General features: G+C 41.2%; 1 long non-coding RNA gene across 5 annotated transcripts in view; it reads left to right on the top strand.

Moving 5' to 3' along the window:
* The window catches only part of LOC148756056 (uncharacterized), a 187,881-nt gene that overhangs the window by 147,764 nt on the left and 15,406 nt on the right, over positions 1-24,711 (top strand). For 4 of the 5 annotated variants that reach the window (XR_016018242.1, XR_016018240.1, XR_016018238.1 and 1 more), the window contains 2 exons: positions 2,719-2,765; positions 13,023-13,082. This is a non-coding gene — a long non-coding RNA (uncharacterized LOC148756056). Of the gene's footprint in view, positions 1-2,718; positions 2,766-13,022; positions 13,083-14,922; positions 15,508-24,711 lie in introns of those variants that run through there. The other variant, XR_016018237.1, reaches the window with a different exon arrangement.

Here is a 24,711-nt window from a genome sequence, read left to right as displayed (position 1 = left end):
TTAATTTCAATCTCTTTCGTAAAACGCTCATGTTGTTCTTTGATTGTGTTTCTGAGTTCATTCAATTGCCTTTCTGTGTTTTCTTGTATCTCGTTGAGTTTTTTCAGAACTGCAATCTTGCATTCTCTGTCATTTAAGTCACATATTTCCATATTTTTAAGTTCCTTTTCTGGAGACTTTTCACTTTCTTTCTGAAGTGTCTTATTGCCTTGGTTATTCATGGCAAGTACTGATTTATTATTTCTCTTCCTAGACATCTACAGGAGTGGCTTCTGCAACAGATTGATAGGAAGAAGTCTTTCTTTTGTTTTCCACTACTTGTGGGTAGAATGTTTTATTTTCTATCCGACTGCAGTCTTCTTTTCTCTCTCACAAGGTAGTGCTATGTTTTCTCTGCACTATTCCAGCTTCTCACACAATGGGGGGATTCCCTGGGATATGGGCTTCTCCTCTGTTAATAGTTCACCTGGGTCACAGGGCACAGTGTCCGTGTGGGTATATGTAGAGCTTTTGAAGTTCCAAAGCTCTTCCTGCACCAGATTCAGAGCCAGGTATGTTTCAGCAGTTCTGTTTACTCCTGCAGGGATCCGCCCAGATAGGTGGGGCCAGGGACAGGGTGAGTTCTGAGAGGTGGCCCAGAGCAATGGCGGCGACCACCACCACAGCCGGTCCTGCTTTCTCTGCTCCCTCCCCTTTGCCAGAACTAGTTGGGCTGAGAATCTGTGTCTGCTGACCACAGTTCTCAGAACTGCAAATATTCTGTTCTTTTTATCTGACAGTGCTACTGTTCCACTTCTAGCACAGGGCAGGTGGGGGCAGGGCGAGCTCTGGGAGGGTAGGGAGGGAGCTGCTAGTCTCAGTGCCTAAATCTTCCGTTCTCTGCTTGGAAGTGAGGGCTTAAACCACCATTTTCAGCCTTCTTCCCTCAGTCTTTTCTCTGAGGTCTCTGCCATGAGCGTTGGGTTCAGCCTTGTTATATGCTGTCCCCTTAGCCCTATGGGCCATAAACGGAGTCCTAGCAGTCTGACTTCTTCCCTCTCCTGCAGCTGCAGTAGTTCTAGGATGCAGCGAGCTCAGAGCACTGAGCTAGGTCTGTGTCCTGCACCCGCGGGGCTCCGTCTCCACACTTCTCCCTTCCCTCCTCTCCCACGCGCTATTTGCCCACCTTTAGGTGTATTCAGTAGTGGGCCTCTTCATCTTGCCTGTCTGCTGTGCAGGGAGTCCTTTGTGGAGTTACAGTTGTTCGATTAGTTGTAAATTCCAGGGGAGATTTACAGAGTGTCACTTCACGGTGCCATTTTGATGACATCTCTATTTTATTATTTAAAAAATATTTAGTTTATATTTTATTAAGACTCACATAGCATGGTGACTATGTCAAAAGTTTCCCTTTTGTGAGAAGTGCATTAATATGTTGGAGTGAAAATACCTGGAATTTTCCTTAAAATAACATCTCTCCCCAAATAAAAGAGTACGTGTATTGGGGTTAGAAGCAGATAAATCAAGAACAGCAGAATGCTGGTGGCATTAATTAAGGTTGCTCTAAAAAGAGATGGCAATACCCGTAGGCTTGCAGGGGAGAGATGAGGGGCAGTTTTTAGGTCCAGAGGTAGAGAGCTCTGTGAGAAGGCAGCTTGGCAGGAGCTGACCATCAAGGTGTGGGGGAAAGACCCTGACCTCACTCTCCTCCTCACTGTGGTCCACTGCTGGGTCTCCCCATGGGCAGGTCCATGCAGATGCCTGAGGGTAAAGGAGCCCTCCTTGGTCCATGAAGATCCCCTAACAGTGTGCAGAGGGAGAGACAAACAACTGGATGAAGGGTGGACCTAGCAGGCCTGGCACATTGCGATTTTGTGGAGGTTTAGAGATTTTCATAATTTATAGTTTGATTAAGAAAAAGAAATGTGCATTTTCTGCTTTTGGGTGAGAAAGATTAATACATAGTTTTTAGATCAAGTATATTAACTGCATTATTCAAATCTTTATTTGTACTTATTTCTGCATATTTGATATGTTTGATTCCAAGAAAAATGTGTTAAAATCTCTTACCTATATTTTTAAGATTATAAATTTCTTTTTATTCTTCATAGTTTTTGTTTTATATTATTTGAGCCTATAAAGTTTCATAAATAATATGTCTTCTTGATACATTTATCTTTTGATTGATAAATGTTGAAATATTGCTCTTAAAGCTTTTTGTGTGAATTCTATTTGTTTGGCATCAGCATACCTGCTTTTTTGGTTAGTATTTGTTTTGTACATTTTTTTCTGTTTTCTTTTTTTTTTTTAAAACATTTCTCTTTGTTTTAAATATGTGTCTTAAACAGGACATAGCCAGATGTTTGGTGTTGTGTTTTTTTTTAATCCAAACTGAGCATTTTGTCTTTCAACAAGTGAATCTCAACCCTTCTTATTAGTTGTGCTTACTAATTTATTTGAACATATTCATGCCATCTCACTTTTATATTTCCTTTTTACAATGCTTGTTGTGTGCATGAAGGCTCTTATTGGATTTGTCAACTTTCCTTTGTTTTACATTTTGTGCAACGTTTTGGAAATTATAAATTTTATTTCTATTCTTTAGTGATTATTTTTATAAATATTTATACTGTGCATAAATGTATTATAGTTTTATTTTTATTAATTTCTAGAATTAATTTTCCCTCCCAAATAAGAGTTAATTTTCCTTCCCTCTCCTTTCCATGACTCCTACCACAGTGAGATCATCTAGAACTGCTGACTGGTACTGTAGCCACTGGCCACAGGTGAGCACTTGAAATATGCCTAGTCTGAATGGAGAGGTGCTATAAGTGTAAAATACATGCCATATTTTAAAGACTTAGACAAAAAACATGTAAAATATCTCATCAATACCTTTTAATATTGATTACATGTTGAAGTGGTGATATTTTGGATATATTAGTTTAAATAAAATGTATTGTTAAAATTTATTTTCCTTTTTTTAATGTGGCCACTAGAAAATCTAAAATTCCAGATGTGGCCCACATTATATATATTTCTATGGGACAGAGCTACTGCAGGATTTTAATTCTGTGTTGTTATTTTTAAACAGTAAACAGATTTTTCTCCTTGTTTTATTCTCTTTCTCTCAGATGGGTTGATTCCTGGTCTAGTCCTTGAATTATAGTGCTTGTTAGGTACAGAATTATAGAAGTTGGATGTAATTGCTACACTATCTTCAGTTCATTGCTCTCTCTGTAGGCAGTCTGTTTTCCTTTCTAGGAGCTTTTATGAATTACTGTTCACTCTTTGTGTCCCCCAATTTCACTCAAAGTGTAGGTGTTTCTCTGTTTTCTTTCCTTATGTTTCATGCTCATGAAACTGAAACATCCTGGGTTTTTTTGTTTTTTGTTTTTTTTTTGGTCTTTTTTAGTTCTGGAAAAACTTCTTACACTATTTCTTTACCTACCTGTGCCTTCCACAACATCTGTTCTTTTCTTTGCATCTCCTTCTTAAAGGAATTTGCATCTTTTGATCCATTTTCCACATTAAAACTTTCTTTTATTCCTTCCATTTTTTCTTTTGTTCCTCCCTCATTCTTGCTTCTAACTCATTAATGTGTTTGTGTATGTGTGTGTGTGTGTGTGTGTGTGTGCGTGCGTGTGTGTGTGTTTGCATTTATTCCTTGATTCAGCCCATCCAGTGTGTCAAGAACTGGATTCTTATTCGAAGGATTCTATGGTTTTTTTCCATAACAGCCCCTTTTGTGTCACAGAAGCAACCTCCTCACTTGTCCTATGAGGATTTTAATTTTACTTCTTGGAAATGAACCAGATTTTAATTATAGATTCTCTCTGCTGAGTTCGGTGTCTCTCTTGTGAGAAATAAGCCCCAAACTACCATGATTCTCAAAAAATGGACTAACTGTGCCATGTCATGTTTCACAACACAAACACTAAAATTGTTTGACCCCAGCTTATTCAGGTGCATATGCTCATGATAAGATCATGGGCACATCATTTTTACTTGGAACATTACTGTGTTATTCCATCCTATTTTAACACATTAATTTGCACATATATTTGATTTTTTCCCTACCAAAGTTACTCTTTGCAACTCATCTAGTTTACAAATTGTGACCAGTTTTTGTGTAGACCACACCATGACTAATGCCAACATCCAAATCCCCATAAGTGTCTTTCCCCAACTTCACCCTTTTATACAATACTGAGACTTTTTATTAAGGTAGTACCCCAGTGTGGTAAGGTCAACACATTTCCCTGGAGGCTTTATTTTTTTTTTATTTTTTATGGGAGTTTCACATTTACCCTATTGTTTAACCTTAAATGTTAGATGAGTCTTGGTTGTATGTTTTTCTCATGTTTGAAATTCCCTACTAGCCCATGTTTTAATGAGCCATCTCTGCCCCATCTTCTTCCACTGCTAGAGAGGAGTGGGTAAGACATCCTGCTGGCCAGATTGTGGGCTAGAGCTGCCCTCAGGTTGGGGGGTGTTGGGCCCCTCCTGTGCATTGGCAGCTCCCCAGGCTTCACCCATATTTTGAGCTGAGTCCTCACTGTTCCTACCTCTGAGTGCTGGCTGCTGTGAAACACTAGAAGACCACTAAGGTTGGGACTGCTCTTACTCAGTCTCCCAAACTAGGCCCTAGGACTTGGTGGCCCTAGGACTTCCTTGACCCCCCTGTCAGCTGCCTCAGAGCTTGGAACCTGAAAATGAGCTTGGTTTCAGCTTTACAACATACATTTTCTGCCTTTGCTTTGGGTGGTTGCCCCCCATTTCATCCAGTTTTATTGGCCTTCCATCTTATTAGGATTCCTCAAATTATCAGGTCCACTGAGATTTTACATCTTGTTTCCCAATAGTGTTATAGATCTTCTAAAACACTATCTATCTTGTCATTTTTAGATTTGTGTGCACGACTTGGATGCGGGAGCTTGTTGTTTGTCAGCCATCTTGATATAACTCTAGCATTAACTGCTCTTTGATGCATGCTGTTCCCTCATCCTGAAATGCCCTTCCTTACCTTCACCACTTTGCCAATTCCTTTCATCCTCCAAAACCTATCCCAGGAGAGACTGTCTAGAAAAACTTTCCTAACCTTTCCAGGTGGATTAAGCCTTTCAACTCTGCTCTTTTGATATAACATACATATTTCTTTATTTTTATTTTTATAAAATTTGCCCAATCTTATTTTAATACATTTATTTGCACATACATTTGATTTATTTTCCCTACCAGGTTATGTGTTTCTTGAGTAAAAATATAATCTTTGTTTTCTTTGTTAGCATAGTATCTAGCTCAAAGGGGCATATTTAATATGTATTTATTGAATATAATTCTGGAGGATTTGACAATCTCTATTCTAGTCTTTCCCTCTGGAATAGGGGAGCAGCAGGCATTTTCCTGGTGGCATGAGTGGCCCCATCCTGAAGACTGCTTTTAATAATCTCACATTGTGGGAATCTGCCACTCTATTTTGAGTGTCCAGTTCAATCCTATATCCTTTCTCTACTATTCCATTCCATTCCTATTCGAAAAATACGGCAGGGATTCTTTCTTTCTTTTTCTTTCTTTCTTTCTTTCTTTCTTTCTTTCTTTCTTTCTTTCTTTCTTTCTTTCTTTCTTTCTTTCTTTCTTTCAAGGAAAGAAACCATATTGTTCTTCTTATATAATAGCTTCCTTCTGAAGGTAAAAATATCTGCTTTTTAAAACTATAAATGACATAGTTCCCCTCCTTTGTCTCTCCTTTCTGTTTCCCTCCAAATCATAGAAATATTAAGAAACAAGAAAATATCTAAAGAGAAAGCATTCTGAGTAGTATCCTGATTTGTCTTTATCTGCAATATATATGCAAGCTAGACCAACTTAATAAACAGACACAGCCCACCTGACTTCAAAAAACAAACAAATAAATATACAGGCAGACATTGATTTCCCTGTGGAAATTTTACAGGGGAGTTAAGTTATGGAGTGTACACAGACCTGAAATTGTCATGCAAACTGGGTTGGCAGGGATTTCAATGTCTATACGTGGGTTGAGTAAACTAGTTCAAATAAGGAGACCTTGGGACTTTGGCTGGATATTTGAATGAAAACAGCTAGAAAGCTTGAGATTTGAGATGTTCCTTCTTTTTCGTATTTGTATGCAGCCACTATTTGTGGCTTCTTTTGCTTTAAATAAGAGAAATTCACAGCTACTATGAAAATGATCACAGATTCAGGAAGTCTGAATCTGACTGAGGAGAGAATGTCCTGAGATGAGAATTCCAAGCAAGTTGTTCATTTGGGAGGTGGCTACAGGAAGCCCTGGGAGCTGAGCAGGAGGAAAGGCAGCCAGTGCAGGGAGTGTTCACATGCAAACTACTACAGTGGCCGCTAGAGCCTCATTCCACTGGGGACCTCTGGGGACAATGTGGAACACATGTGCCTCTGGTTATCCCACCTGAGGACTGAGAGAATTGGGGTATTTATCTGCCAACTCCTGTCAGTCACTGGCTGAGGGCTACTCCAAGCGGGTGTCAAACCCCCAGGATTCTGATCTGCTATGCCATGCACGCCGAGGGGGCTCTAGGGCCAGGGAAAGACATTAGGCAGCGTGATATGGAGGCATCCATAAAGTCAGGCCAGTGTAAAAACCCAGGATTATGGGAATGGCAGTAACAACATAGGGCTTTCTTTCACTCAGACTAACTTTTATTATTTGGAGAGTGCTAAGGAAAAAATAGTCGTTGCTTATGGATTTGTCATCCTGAAATTTTTATGCCTAGCATATGAGAAAGAGTCACCTATTTCAGCTATTCAATTTAAATCACCCATCCCTCATTCAATGAACTTTATGACTATCAAGAAAATTTTCATGAAAAATAAGCTTCTTTAGGCAGAGAGAAAGATGAGGATATTTGATCTGTGGAGAAGTGTGAGAAACTGGGAAAGTGTTGGAAGTAAAGTAGCAGGAAGTACAATGGATGCAGAGTGAGGAGCTGTTTGTGCTCCTGTTACTGTGGGGGATGGCCTTCCCAGCCTCTTCTGACCCAGAAGGTGATGGCTGCACTGCAGGCTTTGACACTCTTAGCTCTCTTCCAGCTTAGACCTCCTGTAAATTCCACACTAAAGACTGTAGCATTGGGGGAGAGGAAATCACTCAGGTTAGGCTGAAACAGAGTGGAGAAGGGCTTATTGACTAGTGTCCAAGCATGGCTTATGAGGCACCCTCCTCATTTTCAAAGCTCTCCTTTAGTGCTGTTATTAGAGTGGTTTTCATTGTTCTTATATGTTGAATGCTTCATTCGCATGTCTGTTTGGCCCTTCTGACAGTGGTCTGTATCCTCGGGGTCTAGCATACAGTGGGTACTCAGTAAATGCTTGTGTTCATTATTTTTATTTTTTAGAAACATGAAAGTGCTTTCTTTATCTTTAATTCCTGCTTCCAACTGCACTCTGCTTTATGACCCTACCCACATTTTTAATAACATCCTGGGCAGATTCCCAACTTTCTGGTCACTTAAATTTTTTTTGATTGTGATAAAATACACATAACATGATAATTATCATCTTAACCATTTTTAAGTGTACTGTTCAGTAGTGTTAAGCACATTCACATTGTTGTGCAACCAGTCTCCAGAACTTTTTCTTCTTGCAAAAATGGACCTCTGTACCCATTAAACAACAACTTTGTTTCTCCTCTTCTCCAGCACCTGGCAAGTGCCACTCTACTTTGTGTCTCTGAGTTTAACTACTCTAGGTACCTCACATAGATGGAATCATATAGTATTTGTACTTTTGTATCTGGCTTATTTCACTCAGCATTATGTCCTCAAGTTTCATCCATGTTGTAGCATGTGTCAGAATTTCCTTCCTTTTTAAGGTTGAATAATATTCTGTTGTATGTCTAGACCACATTTTGTTTATCCATTAATCCATTAATGGACACTTAGGTTGCAAATGCTTGTATTTTTAAATGAATGAAAATTAAATCTTGTCCATTAATGACCTGTTTTCAACCCACAATTAGGATATATTAAACAAATGTTGTTCTGCATATAAAAATCTTTTTTAAAATGTTTATAATTTTGCAAATTTTGAAGGAGGGATTGCCTCCATTCGAATGAAGTCAAAGAAACTAACCTTTATTGAGTGTTTACTCTGTCTCACATAGTCTGGCAAATGTTGCCACATTTGACAAATGAGAAAAGAATACTATCATAATTTGATCAGCTTCACTATTAGTGCTATTGAGGGACTGCCATGTGCCAAGCATCCTGTGAAACTGTGACCCAAACAAAACATCCCATCCAAGGACAGCACTTCACGTCACTGCCATCATTTCATTTTGATTTTGTTCCCTATTTTTTATCATAACATAGTTGACTTTCAGGACAGGCAAATGACATTTGCTGTGAAAGATTTCCAGCAGATGGCAATAAGATATCATGGTCTAATGAGGTTAGACTATTCCAACAATTCTGACAATAGAAGTAAAGTAACTCTACTTTTTAACGTAAGGAATTAATACAATAATCAAATGATCATGTTTAGCTAACATGTAAAATCACCTGTGCTTCTAAATGAGGATTCTGCAAGTAATGAACTCATAGGGGAGAACCTTTAAGTATAAAAAAGATTAAAAACTATCCTTAATGGCATAGTGCCAACATTTAATATTCTTATTGACTATTCATGTCATCTGTTGTTTATTAAGATATGAAGATGAAATTGCTGGGTCTCTAATTTAAATGGACAAGTACTGTCATTATAAGAGAATCATTATATAATAACTAATATCTGCTTATCACTAATAATCCATGAAGTAAGGATTACATAAATGAATGATAAACATTTTATATACTGCTATGAAAAATGCATCTAGTAGAAAAATAATTGATATTGAAATTTAGTGAAATATAAGTTTAGAAATTGTTTCAAAATCCTAAAAGTGCCAAGATAAAAAGTTAACCTATCTTAAAATTTATCCCAAGACATGAAAAAAAAAATTGTTTAAAAGTGATTGCAGTCAGGAAAAAATGAAAGCTATTTGAGGGGGAATATGAAAGAAAATTGTTTTATTGTTTGAATCAAGTTTTGAAGAAAAAAGAGTGTTAGAAAAAAGGAAAAGGCATTAGAGCTACTGTTTTGGGCTAATTCTAGTCCAGATCCTTCACCTGTAGATCAGGGTATATGTTTTTCTTATATTTCCATGTCATTCAATCTGATGAATTTCTAGAAAAATCAGAAGTGAAAGACCCAAAGAATTCATTAAGCCAAATGTTCTTTCTGGCGAATCAGGTAGTGGCTATGTGATCCAAATAGCCAATAAAGGAATGCTCCATTTTTGTTGAAATATCCCACCTCAGGAAGATTTATTGGCTTTCCAAAACACAGTACAGTGAGGACGTTGTCAGAAATTGTTTAAATGAAACTTATTCCAAGAGGTTAAAAAAAGAAAATTACTACAACTCAGGTTCTTTAGCATCCTCAAAGGATTTAAATATTTTGTCTATTTTGCAAATAAAGGGGGAAGGGAAAAAATAACTGAAGAATATGTACATAGGCCCAGACTGACACAAGCCAGGTGCAGTTCTGGAGCTGGGAAGACTTTTAGGGTCATCCTGAGTCCCCCAGATGATCACGCTTGTGGGCACTCAAAATCACCAATCTGAGACCTGGGCTCTGGGCAGCGGCAGCACTCTGGAAGGAGCCTCCCTGCAGCCAAAGTGATAAGTTCTACTTTGAAAAGGGATGAGGACAGCACATCACAGCATCCCCCATAGGCTGTCACCACCACACAACCTGATCTGATAGGATCTAAAATGGACCCAGAGTGGATTTAACAGAGGAATTTTTATAAAAAGAGGCTGGATTTTCATTAAAAGTAACAGAGACTAGAGAGAAAAGAAAAATGAAGCCAATGAAGGTAGTTGACAATCCATAAAAGTTTCTGTATTTAGAAGGCTACTCGAGTTTTTAATTAGACATAGGAATTATAATTTACATTTTCATTTAGTAACAGTTTTCTCCCCCCTTTTTAGGACAATTAGTTATGATTGGGCTATTTGGTTTTAAATATATGAATGATAGCAATCCTATGTAAAGTTACATAAGTTGTATTTAAATTAGTATATATGCTTCTATTACGGGAGGTGAAAACAAACAGATGATAGACTATGGCATGGGTAGTGAGGGAAATGAAAACTATATAACCCAGAAAACTCATCCTAATCCCTTAACAGCAATTCCGGGCTTTCACTGGTGAACAAATTATGTAGCACTTGGTACTTTTAGAAGACAACTTTGTGCCAAATTAATTTTATTTCACTAACTTCAAATGTGTTACACTGGGAATGAGGAGACAGATTGCTATAGTTTGGCTGGAGAGATACGTCAGTTCTTCAAGTGGAGGTTGCCAAATGACTAAAACCAATGTTCCCTCTCCTCTTTAACTCTACGTGCTTCCTGAAAGGCTTGATATGTGAAGTTTAGCTGTCAAGTTATCCTGAAAACAAGTCTAGGGGCAAATTCTCTACTTCAGACATTTATTGCCTTTTTTTTTCTGTTATTAGTGAACAGCCACAAAACAATGTCTGCCTCCTCCTCTATAGGCATTCTGTGATGTTGTGGTTCATTGTCTTTCTAGGTGCTTCCATCTCCATGCTGCATTAGGGGAGGGGGCAGCAATCAAGGCAGACATGACAGTGTCCAGGAGGTTTCCATTACCCTTAGAGTAAGCCCAGGCACCTAGAATGCCTGGACTCCAGCTCAATTTAGGTGCAACTCCTAAGAGCATAAAAGTGGGCTTAGCTAGACTTGTGGACTGCCCATGAATGGTGGGATGGAAGGGCATCTCTAAATTCCTTTTAACCCAATCCATGGATCTTGAGTACCACTGATGTCACCAATAGTATGCTACTTAGCAAAGCCTCAGGCATTGACCTAGGTGCAGATAACAAGAGAGCTCTCAGCAGCCTCCTCTGGCTGGCCTGTGGCCTTGGTGGGTAGAGCCTGGTCGGCATCCCTGAAGTATGATTTTCAGAGGAGGGCAGTGGGCTGTGCAGAGATGGGACGGACATTCCAAAGCCCCTGCATGGGATTACATTGTCCAGACTGAAGTTGAGTCGATTCTTGTAGTTTCAATAAAGTTGCTGCAAACAGTGAATGAAAGAATATTGAAGCATTGCTTTTGGGGGAAACACAGAGTTAGATTCCTGGGAGCCTCTGGTCATAATATGTTCATCAATTGATCAATATATAGCTTCATTTTATGAGTATTTCTGTTTAACTAAATAAGGAGACACATTATTTTGTATATGACTCATTAACATTACTCACAGCCAACAGCACTATATCTCAGGCCTAAAAGCTTATTTAACACAGGTATTTTCTCCATAGGCACATCCAACCTTCCTGAGCTTAGGGACACTAGGCAGCATTTCAGCACTATGCCATTTAAAACAGGGAAACCACCAACAGAAAGCACAAAATTGCCAACAACACAGCACTAAACAACTGTAAAAGGACAGTTGTGTTAGGTATGAGAACAGAAACAAGAAGGGGTCACCTTGTTCAACCTTAGCTGAATGTACACTCCAGGAAACTCAAAATTTTTGCCACACTACACTCTGCAAATGCCTATGAAAGTGCTATGAGTATTGATTTGGGATTACAAATAAATGTTAGCTAGTAGGCCAATTCACAAATATGGAATCTGTGAATAATGAGGATTGATTTTATTAAAGTAATTACAGACATCAGAGCAGTAGGGAAAGGGGGCTTAGAAACAGGTGTGAGAAGAAATAGTCAGATATAATTACTTCTTGGACAATAATAAAAAAAATCTAATAAGGAACCAGCTTAGTACAGGTGCTGTAAAATATGATTGCTAGATGACGATGGTGATCACTGAGTATTTTCTGAGAAAAACAACTTTTGAATCTCTTATTTTTCTATTACAATGTACATATTAATTAAGAAATAAAAATTTAGAAAAAAACAGGTCGATATGATGGAGACAGAGGCTATGCTCTCTGATCTCAACCCCAGAGGTAACTGTTCCTAACTGATTGGAATATTTGCTTTCAGAATGGATTTGCTTGTGTGATTAATTCATAAAACAATTGTTTTATAAAAAGGTGATGTTTCTTTATATATAATTCTTTATTCACTTAATAAAATATTTGGGATAATTTTTTATTTTAGGTTATACAGATGCATCTTATTGTTCATAGCAGATGTCTAGAATATAAAACATAGTTTATTTCAATAGCCCTCTTTGAAAGGATATTTCTGGTGTTTGGAACTTTGCTATTTCAGATAAAGCCACAATGACCATCCTTAAATGAATCTTTGCAAAATTGTGTATTTTTCTATAGAACAAATACACACATAAGTATAATTACTAGGTAAAAAGCATATGTCCATTTAAATTTTAATAGTTAATGTCTCAAAAATGTTGTACCAACTTACATCATGATAGCTAACTGGACTTGAGGCTACCTGAAAAGCATCATTTGAGAAACCTTCATTTGGAATGTAGTGAGGTGACTTATCATTTGAAGACCTGAATCTTCTTTGTTACACTTAGCTTAACAGTCCAGGAAAGCAAAAGGCCTTGCAGACATCCTTAGTGTGTTTCATAATCCGCTGTCTTCAAATTATGCTCCTCATTAAGTTCTCTCTGACTTGAGTATTCGAATCTGAGAGATAAATGTCCTCAGACACTCCAAACACCCACCTCTGCGGTCAGGATGCACAAAGTCCCTATTAGGGCTGAGTCCAGGGGATCCTGAGGACAGACCTGGGTCAGCCTACCTGACGTTGACCTGACATCTCTGTGCCTCAGCTACCTCATCTGCAAAGTGGGGATGAAAATATTATCTACCTCTTAGATTGTTGGGAGGATGAAAATGAACTTGGAATATTGGAAGTATGCAGTGCACGGCACATAGGAAGCAAAATAGATTAAAGAGTTATTACTTCTCTATACGTAGTCTCAAGTAACTAATGCAGGTTGACTTTTACAGAAAAAAAATTCTTCTATTTCTAACTAGGTTTCACCTGCCAGACCATTAAGAGTTGGCCGGAGAAGCCCTTCCTTTGATCACAGATTTGTAAGTAGCTGTAGTGAACCCAGGCTGCCCAGTGGCAATTATGTGGTGATTTGAATGTACCTTTGATTTCCATTCTTGTTTTTCTTTCACTTCTTCTCCTCTCTCCTCTTGGAAACCCCTGCCATCTACTCTGTAGTTCTTCCCTTTACCCTAAGCATTTTCTACTTCCCTACAGCTTAGAGCCTTACATCAATGGACTGGAGGAGTAGTGGTGTGTAGATGGCATCTATATCCAATGTGTGAAGTTTTAACAGGGCAATGCCTTTTTTTTTTTTTTTTTTTAGTTTCAGGTGTACAAAACAATGTAATAGAGAGTTATCATTTATATCCCTCACACAGTGATAACCCCCTCTCCCCATGTACTACCCCTCTGACATCGCATACAGCCATTGCATTTCCACTGTCTCTATTCCTAATACTCCACTTCTTGTACATATATATATATAGTTATAACTATATATAGTGTAACTATATAATATATATATATATATATATATATATATATATATATATAAACTTGTAGTTGGCATTCATTATTGTTCAGCTTCAGCTTCAGGTGTACAGTGCAGTGATCAGGCATCTACATCATCCCTGAGGTGGTCTCCCTAATGGGATAAGTGTCCATCGGGTACCCTACAAAATCTTTACAACATTATAGATTACATTCCCCAGATTGACTTTCATATCCTCATGGCAATCTTGTGGTTACCAATTGTACTTTCTAATCCCCTCACCTTCCCCCTTATCCCTCCCCCTCTCCCATGTAGCAACCCTGTTTTTCCTCTATATCTCTGAGACTGTTTCTGATTAGTTCATTCATTTAGTCTTTTCTTTAGATTCCACATAAAAGTGAGATCATATGGTATTTGTCTTTCTCTGTCTGACTTATTTCACTTAACATAATGTTCTCTAGGTCCACCCATGTTGTTGCAAATGGTAAGATTTCATTCTTCTTTATGGCTGCGTAATACTCCATCGTATAAATGTACCACAGTTTCTTAATCCAGTCATCTACCGATGGGCATTTTGGTTATTTCCATGTTTTGGCTATTGTGTATAATGCTGCAATAAACATAGGTGTGCATAAATTTTTTGAATTAGAGTTTTGGATTTCTCCGGATAGATACCTAGGAGTGGGATTGCTGTATCATTAGGTAGTTCCGTTTTCAGATTTTTGAGATACCTCCATACTGTTTTCCATAGTGGCTGCACCAATCTGCAATCCCACCAACAGTGCACAAGGGTTCACTTTTCTCCATATCTTCTCTAGCACTTGTTGTTTGTAGATTTATCGATGATAGCCATTTTGACTGGGGTGAGGTGGTATCTCTGTGATTTTTATTTGCATTTCTCTAATGATTAGTGAGGTTGAGCATTTTTTCATATGTCTGTTTGCCATCTGTATGTCCTCTTTAGAAAAATGTCTCTTCATATCCTCTGCCCATTTTTTAATTGGGTTGTTTGTTTTTTTGGAGTTGAGTTGAGTGAGTTTTTTATAAATTTTGGCTATTAACCCCTTATCAGATACATCATTGGCAAATATGTTCTCCCATTCAGTAGGATCCCTTTTTGTTTTATTGATGGTTTCCTTTGCTGTGAAAAAACTTTTTGGTTTGATGTAATCCCACATGCTTATTTTTTCTCTTACTTTCCTTGCCCGAGAGGATATATCAGTAAAAATCTTACTCTGGGTAATAGCTATAAAGTTTCTTCCTATATTTTCTTCTAGGAGTTTTATGGTTTCAGATCTTACATTTAAGTCTTTACTCCATTTTGAATTTATTCTGGTATGTGGTGTAAGGAGGTGGTCCAGCTTCATTTTTTGCATGTGTCTTAACAGGGCAATGTTGAGGTGCTGAAGACAGTGCATGGAGCTACACTCAAAGCCCCTCAATCATGAGACCCAACTCACCTGAGGTTGTTTTTTTTTTCTTTCTCTTATAATAAATCTTGCTCCTTCATAACAAAGGAAAAGCCTGTGTTCTGGGCAAGTGTTTGGAATGTTTATTTTCTAAATACAAATTACAGGGATAAATGCTTCTCTTTACCCATGCCCTCTCCTCACTTGTGCCACAGTTAAACCCCTTCTGTCTCCTTTTGTTTGGTATTCAAAGCACAAGAACGGTGGCCATGAATATCAGCTAAGAAGAGTGAAGGGATGCTCGGTGGAATATCTTAACCCCAAGAGCACCGCCTGCGACGGGGTGGTCATCCTGTTTGTTGGAATGGGGATTGGAAACCAGGGACTGAAACAGCCTGGATTTAATGGATTGAAAATATTTCACATTTGGTGTAAGCACAGGAAAATTACCATTTTCCTTAAATATCTTCTTGTCTGTTGGTCAAGTGGGGTTAAGTGGCAGAATATACTGGAAAGAGGACTTTACTGCATAGATTCAGAAGTACCTGCAGCAACCTGGCTGCATGAAACAGCATCCTGAACCCTACTGCTGCCTGAGGGAGGGACTGCTCGCTTAGCACAGCACTTTTCTCTCCAGGTTTTATAATAGTTTATGCAGATAGATAGATAGATAGATAGATAGATAGATAGATAGATAGATAGATAGATAGATAGATAGATAGATAGATAGATGATAGACAAATAGATAAGTGAAATAGAAACGTTTTAAAAGTTTAAAAACTATCTTCTTATTTATAAGACCAAGAAATCCTTTATTTCTGTAAAGTCAGAATGGACAGAGGATATCTCATTTTTCTCTTGGGAAATAGAGCTGAGAAATGTCTGTGCAGTAAACTAACTCTTGCTAGTGACACCTATCGCTAATTTTAAAGCATAGGAAGCTGATGAGAAAATTAATCAGAGAGTGTTTGGAGGGAGTTTAAAGGTTTGAGATTCTAGATACCAGACAAGCATGGTCCCCTGGGTTCCCCCTAGGATGCCTCTTCATTGGGGCTCTATAAGGGAAGTAGCCTTCCAGCGAACAAGCGCGTGCAAAACGCTGAGTTCCAGCCAGCCCCTGCCACCAAGAAGAGCCAGGGAGGTATGCACAGCTCTCATCAAAAGATGCCAATCTGGGGCTTGGCCTGACTATATCCAACTGAGATGGAAACCAGTGACCCTGTAATTGGACGACTTCCACTGTGTCCAGACCACCAGAGAGACGGGTGGGCAGCGTAAGCTTCTCTGATCTCAGTTCACAAGGGGTCAGCTTCTTACTGTGAGAACAAAGTCTGACTGAGCTGGGGTCCCAGCTGCATGGTTCTGCTGTGTAAACACAGCACAGACAACCAGAACAACCAAATGTTAGGGTCCCTGTGAGATCCATTGTTAGAATATAGACATGGTCATAGACTCCATTTTAAACTGCTCCCTACAGCTCTCTCCCTCCCTCTCTTGTATTCTCTCCCCTCCTACCTCATATGTTAGTGTCAAAACATCCTCTTACAGGAAAAATCTTTGGCTATTCTGTCATTATTATCTTCCAAGTAGGGGCTCCCACTGCACCCCAAATAAGCCAAATACTTTTAATGGGCATGACCTCAGCAGGGGTGGCCCCACTGTGGCCTATGTGGTCATTGGGGGGACATTTCCTCATTCATCCCTAGGACCAGGGCTCTTAAAATCAGATGAGAGCTGGAAGATGGGGGAACAGTCTGTCTCTTCCTCCATTTTCATCGCCAGACCCATCTTTGACTCCCTGACATTCACCTCCTCTCTGGGAGGCCCTGTTTAATAGAAATGTGGAATGCAGGTTCATAGCCCTGCTCTTAGGTGTCCAAGGATGCTCTTTGGGAATCACCGTGGCATCAATCACTGTCTGTGGCTACTTGAGACGCAGCAGTGATGGACTGGCCGGGCAAAGCCCCCTCACCACCGCCTGCCCCCATGCTGCAATTCAATTAGTCATGGTCAGAGGGAGGCATTATTATTCATACATCACCAATTGTTCGCAAAGTAAACAGAGCTGGGATGAGGTCTCTGATCCTCCCAGTGCCTTCAGCTGGGACACAAAAGAAAAAAAAACAAAAAACTCTGAGACATCAGGGTGAGACATTTGGTCTGAATTCTGATCTCCTTTGCAAGCTTCCCTGTCAGAGCTTGTTGATTTCTTTCTTTCTTTCTTTCTTTCTTTCTTTCTTTCTTTCTTTCTTTCTTTCTTTCTTTCTTTCTTTCTTTCTTTCTTTCTTTCTTTCTTTCTTTCTTCTCCTCCTCCTCCTCCTCCTCCTCCTCCTCCTCCTCCTCCTCCTCCTCCTTCTTCTTCTTCTTCTTCTTCTTCTTCTCTTTTCTCTCTCTCTCTCCCCCTCTCCCCCTCCCCCTCTTCCTCTCTCTCTCTCTCTCTCTCTCTCTCTCTCTCTCTCTCTCTCTCTCTCTCTCTCTCTCTCTCTCTCTCCAGTCCTTACAGATAAGTATTCTTTGTGTACGCACACAAACCTTGCAGGGCTATTTTATTCCTTTATTGCCGACAATACCATAAAGTCCTTTTCCACCCTGGGCATTCCCTGGCCTCAGCCTTTATGATGGATAGTGCCTCACAAAAATTGGGAAGTGGATCCTTTAAATGGTATGAACAATCCTGTTAGAATATAACAGACCAATAACTTCCCATTTAGCAGTAAATAATCCCTGCAGAAATAAAGGGTGACATTTGTATTTTGTAAAGTGCTAACCAAATTAACCAGGCCTGGCGAGCCCCCATCTGTTTATTAGCTTTGCCGGGGAAAGTGAACCCAAGATAAATGCCAGTATTCCTTGGATAAATTTTACAGCCATGCTGAATCTGCCAAAGCACACAGGAGAAGTAAAAGCAGAGCTGTGTTCTCATTGACAGAAAAGTCAATTTTGCAGACTAGACTTAGGCAAGAAGCCGCAACTCCTCTTCCCGTTCCCAGCTCAGGTTTTGTATATTTATGATCGAGCTGTTTTCTCCAGCTGGGGAATGAGCCAATTCAGTGAGCGGAAAGTTCAATTCAATAGGCTCTCAAGGAGAACCTGCTGTCGGGAGTGACAATGCTGGCTGGAGGGTGCCAGCTGTAAGAGGCAAGAACCAGGACCCTCGCCAACTCTGCTTTGTGAGAGGGACACACCTCCTGGCTCCGATAATTCACTGATGAACTTGGGAGAATCTAGATAATCAAGGCCTGATTTTCACCTTTGCTGCATGGGACTTTGGGATGCTCACTGCATTCCAACCCTCAGCCCAGGGAGCACCTTTAACTCAGCCTTCTGGTACCTCCGATGGCCTCAGGAGGGCCTCAGAGCCACCAGGCCACGTGGTGTGCAGGAAACCTGGCTGTGAATAAGAATCCCAGGAAGCCTTTTAGCAACACAGATTCCCGGGCCCCACCCCAAACCTACTGAGTCAGAATCTCTGGGAACAAGGGTCTTATCATTTGTGATTCACAACAAATCCCTATGATATGCCACATGGCCCCCGTTAAGGAAGAACTCCAGCTGCTGAGAAGGTCACCAGTAGACAATCTTCCCTGTGTGTTTCATTGAGAGCCCAGTTCATGCCCCTGTTAGGCACAGCATCCAATGACCATGGGTCATACCTACAAAGGCCTGGCCATTTGGGACCCACTGAGTACCACTCTGAAGGGGCACTTCATTTCAGAATGCTCAATAGATTCCACTGTGGCTCTCCTCCTCAAGTTCTGCTCCCAAAGCCTCTTCTTAATAAACACCTTGCACATTGAACTCCTTCTCAGTGGGGTGCCCTATCTACACTAGCTGGGCTTGGGGAACCCACCATTCTCCCCAACACTCAACCCCCCCATAAACTCTCCATAATATTGTGTGCAAGTGGTCATTTACCCTCAATGTGGTCACGCCAGAGGTGGGGACCTATCAGCCCCTGACCCAATCCCTCTGAACAACCTTGGGTAGTAGCTTGGGTCATTTAATTTTCTTGTTTTCTGTAGAAAATTGAAGAGTTCTGGGGTTCTACTGCTGGCTCTGCTATTAAAGATGGGTTCATTGATTCAAATTACCTGGCCTCTGTTCTTCCACTGTAATAATACAGCAGTGATGGGAGGCATGAATGAAAGAACAATGATCTATCTGGTTCTATCCTCAGTGACCCACGGAAAGAAAAGAGAGGAAGAACCAGAAGGAAGGGTATGTCAAAAATTTGGTCAGCGGTCCAATATTGACTTGTGTGATGGTTTAAACATGACCCTTCTTTCTTTGAAACTCCTCCTATCAAGAGGTGGCAGGAAAATCCCCTCCCCTTGAGTAGGACTGGCCTTAATGACTCACCTCGAATGAGTAGGTTGGGGCCGGAGTGATGCTGTGTACTATCCAGGGCTACTTGAAAAACTGATACAGCTTCCAACTGTGCTCTTTCTCAGGACACACACCTGGAAGCCCAGAGCCCCCTGAGTGAACACCATAAGGGATGACCACATAGAGATAGAGATAAAGACAGCTATTTGAGTCTTTCCATGTCCTGACTCAAGTCCTAGTTGCCTTCTGATTGTTACTACATGAGATATGCCGAATGAGAACTGCCCAGCTGAGACCAATCAAGGTGCACAACCATGCAAGATAATAACAATAAATGATTCCTGTGGTTTTACAGTAAGTTACACTGAAGTAGAAAACTTTGAGTGAATAGAGATCTTCAAGCAGAGACTCATCCTCATTCATGACACTGATACTAACCTGACGAATATAAACCATTTAGAAGAATGTCAAATGAGTTTTAAAACCACACAAAATGAAGCCCAGTGGAGTTTGAGATTTCCCTCTCAGGCCCCAGTGAAGACCAGCAAGCATCTCAGGAACAGGGACCAGGCCTTTGTCCACACACACTCCTGATGACCTGCCTCATCTGCTGCAGGAGATTCAAGTGCTACAACCACATGCAGGTGGCTTCTTGGTGGCCAACATGATGGCACATCCATGTGCTCAACACATGCATCTATTCAGTAGGGACACCAATGGAGACCTGCTGGAGCCTGCTTTCAACATTTTATACATAGTCCTCTGAATTTAGTTTAGTTCTTAGTCATCGTTGGAAATAGCAATTTCCAACTGTGGTCAGAGGCTGCTGCATATAAGCACCGAAAATGTTTACTAACACGGTGTCTTAGACTGTCCAGCCTGCTGTAACAGAATGCTACAGACTGGGCAGCTTAAACAATAGTTCTGGAGGCTGGAAGTCCAAGATCAGGGTGCTGGCATGGTTGGGTTCTGAGGGCAACCTCCTTCTTGCTGTCTCCTTCGAATGGAAGAAAACTCTGGTATCCATTGTTCTTACAAGGACACTAATTCTATCATGAGTGCCCACCCTTAAAGTACTATCACGTTGTGGACTAGTGCTTCAACATAAGGATTTATGTAGGCACTAACATTCAGTCCATAACACACACCAAAAGCATAATTATAAAATTTTTATGGAAGTCGTCCTGAAGCATTATTAAAACATAATCCAGATTTGAGATATTATGTTTAAAAAGGCAGAGATGTGATTAAGCATTTAAAATTATGTCATGTGGGAAACCCTGTTCGCTAAGCCATTTGTCGTGCGAGGTGGCCTGTGCGGTTTTTCCCAATCGACCCCTGCTGCCACGAGATCACGCCACATCTGTGCGCGTGTTACTCTCTGAGGCCCGCGACCTCGCCCCTTTACTTTTGATTTGGGCTTCCAGGTCTCAACTGCGCGGACCTCCTGTCTTAACTTCCTTTGCCTCCGACTTTCACCATCCCCTAGGGTGGCCATGGCAGTTGTAACTTCATGGATATGTCGCACCACATAGAGTGTAAGAATGGCAACCAAGGATCCAAGAGCACTCACAGGTGCAGTATCCAAAACCAGATCTCTCATGCTGGCTATAAAACGCTCGTCATCCGGCCCCCGCATATTAGGGTTGAAAATGACATGTCTCATACCCATTTCATGGATGATTTGCGTAAGTTCCGTATATGACTGCCAGTGACTCACAGTGTCTGGCAGCTCGCCAGCCTGTCCCCATACTGTGCGTACCGCAGCAGTGAGCCACTCCATTAGAGAATGGTTGCCCTGGTCGTGGGACAACCTATGACAGTTCTGTAACCTTTGTCACAGGGACGGATGCGCTGTCAAGAAGGTTAGCTTTTCCATCTCGCCTGGGGAGCAGAGAATGTTGTCTGCTCCCTCATCCCATAAACGTAGTAGCCAAGCCGAGACTGGCTCTTCAGGGTGCTGTCAGTACCGCCTCCCCAGCTCCTGCAACTCAGTGGGAGTGTATGGGGTGTAGGTCGTGAACTCAGTCACAGCTGGGTTGCCGGCAGCAACGCCCCCGGGGCCCAAAGGTTGCTCACGTTTTACCCTTTGCTTCAGGATTGACAGGGCCTGGGGGTTGGGAGCTACATTGTCTCCACTTGCTTCCTCCGCCTCTGCCTCAGAGTCTCCACTGTGGGGCCCCTCTTCTAACAGGTGGAACAGAGCTTCCAGCGCCTCCAACCAGAACATCTGGTCTGGCACCTGGGCTATTTCATGAAGCGCACGTTCCATGTTGAGACTCAAGGCCGTGAGGAACATCTAGCCTATATGGCCCGCTGTAGCCTTCGCCTCTTCTGGCAACCACTCAGACAGAACCTGCAGGGTCCTCTCCACACTGACCGGAGAGCCATCCATGTCCTCCCACCCCTCCTTGGGTATCCAACTCCTGAGAATAGTGACAACTGGGCACCACACCCTGTGTGGGGGCCACCTGTCCTCCTGCCCAGAGTCAGACACCATTTCTACCTGGCTGTAATCCTGCTCGTCATGCCAGGCATCCAACTGGGTGGAGGCCTCAGTGCAAGATGTCTGCAACCCTCAGAGCCTACAGCAGCAGCAGACTACCAAAAAGCCGTTGATACCTGCTATGCCAACAAGGCGGCATGCCATCCGGAGGCTCAAGAGGACCAACAATTCACTGAGGGGGTCACGTCTCTCCCAGGCAGACTGCGCTCCCCGTCTCTAGCGCTGCTCCTCATGGGCTTCCCGAGACTGAGTTTTCACATGTACAAACTGCTCCATCACCCTTCGGAGAGTTTAGGCCGGCACCATACCCTGCTCGCTATGCCATTTGTAGTGCGGGGGACCCTGTTCGCTGCGCCATTTGTCGTGCGAGGTGGCCTGCGTGGTCTTAGCTCCTGCTCCCTACATAAGAATGCAGGATATGGCTAGGCCAAAAAGGAACACCCATGGAGCCATAGGTAAGGGAGTCATACCACAATCGTCTCGCTGGAGGCTAGAGCCACACGACCTTCAATCCGCCGTCCACTTCTCTGCCTGCCAACCAACCGACTGACTAACCAGTGCAGCCACAGCAGTTATATCAGTGGCTAATTGGCTAACTGGTTACAGCTGACGGCCAACTAGCCACAGCTGATGGCCATCTACTACCCGAGCCAGCACCTTTCCACGTGAGGCCGAGAGCCTGGAAACTGCTCTCTGGGACTCTGTCCCCACAACACTTGTCTTACTGGGGAGACCACCTCAGGGATGATGTAGATGCCTGATCACTGTACTGTATACCTACAGCTGAAGCTGAACAATAATGAATGTCAACTACAAGTTTATATATATATATATATATATATATATATTAATTGTTGTCTTTCCTGATATATATATATATATATATATATATATATATATATATATATTTACAAGAAGCATAGCACAGCATTAGGAATAGAGACAGTTGAAATGTAATGGCTCTGTGCGATGTCAGAGGGATAGTGGATGGGGGGAGGGGGGTTGTCACTGTGTGAAGGATATAAATGATAAATGTCTAACTATTACATTGTTTTGTACACCTGAAACTAATAAAAAAAAAGAAATTCTAGGCTAGATGGGTACTAGACTTATCAGGGTGATGATTTCGTAAGGTATATAAATGTCTAATCACTACACCTGTTGTACACCTGAAACTAATGTAATATTGTACGTTGTCACATGAGGTGTCATGAGGCATCTCTGATCCCGCTCTCCTCATGAGAACGCAGGATATGGTGAGGCCAAAAAGGACCACCAACGGGGCCATAGACAGGGGAGTCATACCACTATATTCTCTCTGGCGGCTGGGTTGGAGACACAGAGAGCAAACACCTGCCAGCACCCCAACAAGGGGTCTTCTGCACCCCGGGCTCACTGGTGGCCGGGTGAGACACACACAGGAAGTAGAAGCACAGGATGTGCACTCTGAGGTCCACTTCTCTGCCTGCCAACCAACCAACCAACCAACGTAGTCACGGCAGTTATATCAGTGGCTAATTGGCTAACTGGTTACAGCTGATGGCCAACCAGTCACAGCTGATGGCCATCTGCTACCCGAGCCAGCATCTTTCCACATGAGACTGAGGACTGGAAACTTCTCTCTGAGACTCTGTCCCCACATATGTCAACTATACTTGAAAATAAATTTTAAAAAACAAGAAAAAAAATAAAATGATTTCCACCCCAAATTATAACTTTTAAAATGTCAGACAGCCTGGAAGGGGGTGACTTTTCAGTTTTCTTGAAATGAGCTCTCCAGGCCACTATCTCCATAAACTCTCATTATGGAAGAATGACCACAGTTCTTGCTACCAAATTTATTGCACTCCAACAGACACTTACTAGTACTTTCTTTTTGGTGATGCTACTCCTAGGTTAAAAATGGAAAGATACTGAAACTTAAGAACTCAAGAAACATTAGGGTTTTTTGTTGTTGTTTGTTTTATACCGGTAATGCATGAATTTATTTTTTTGAAATGAATACAAAAATATCGAGAACAAATTGGAAAAGTTCCGCCTTGCTACATTTCTCACTTCACCTCCCTTCCCAGACTGAGGAGTTTCTTGCCAGTCTCCTTTCAGTGTATTTTACTACAGAAGTACATATGTACTTTAGCATAAGCATTTTTATAGTAAGAAACATTAGTTGTTGTCTTTCCTGAAGGTATAATTGAGGGAAGAGGTAGGGAGAGATCATAGAGCAAAAATTTTAAAGTAGATAGAGGCTTAGGTGTTATTTGGCCATCCCATAACAAAGGGAAACTGAGATGTGGAAATTAAGTGACTAGAGTGAGCTCACAGAGCTGATTCCTCCTAGAGCACAGCTGGAACCTTGGACTCGTGGGTCCCAGTCCACTGCTCTTCCTATTTCATGAGCCTCAGGGCTGCAGCAGTGACAGAAATGAAATGTTTTCTCTGCAGACTTATGGCAGATTGGGTGAAGAACAAAAACTTAAAGTTATAGGGATAAAGGAATGCATTAAATGGCTGTTCCTTTTTTAAGGAGTGTTATTTGTTATCTGGCTTGTGTTATCTACCCATTTTTCACCTGAGTGGCTCACACGTTCCAAGCCCACTCTTTTATCACTAGTGGTAGACATTCAGGGTGGGCTATAGGGGCTGTGCTTCCTTTCACGGAGGGAGGGAAATGGAGGCAATTCACACAAGCTTTGTGAGTATCTCTCCCTCAGTCAGTGATTAACTCATGAATGTACCTTTTAGACCAACAGTGAACTTAAGCACATTTCCTAAATTCTTCAAACAGCATAATGTTCCCAAACTCAAAGTTGACTTTGGATTTACCTGCAGGGCCCTAATTTTTTGGTTTTGTTTTGCTTAGCATTATTTATTTATTTTAGAGGTGGAGAAACGCATTCTAGAATTTTTTTCCCCCTCATTGCTGCAGGAGGGTTGTT

The sequence above is a fragment of the Rhinolophus sinicus genome, chromosome 13, assembly GCF_057876585.1.
Source record: "Rhinolophus sinicus isolate RSI-liver-muscle chromosome 13, RSI-T2T, whole genome shotgun sequence".
NCBI lineage: Eukaryota > Metazoa > Chordata > Mammalia > Chiroptera > Rhinolophidae > Rhinolophus > Rhinolophus sinicus.
This window is presented reverse-complemented; position numbering and strand designations above follow the sequence as displayed.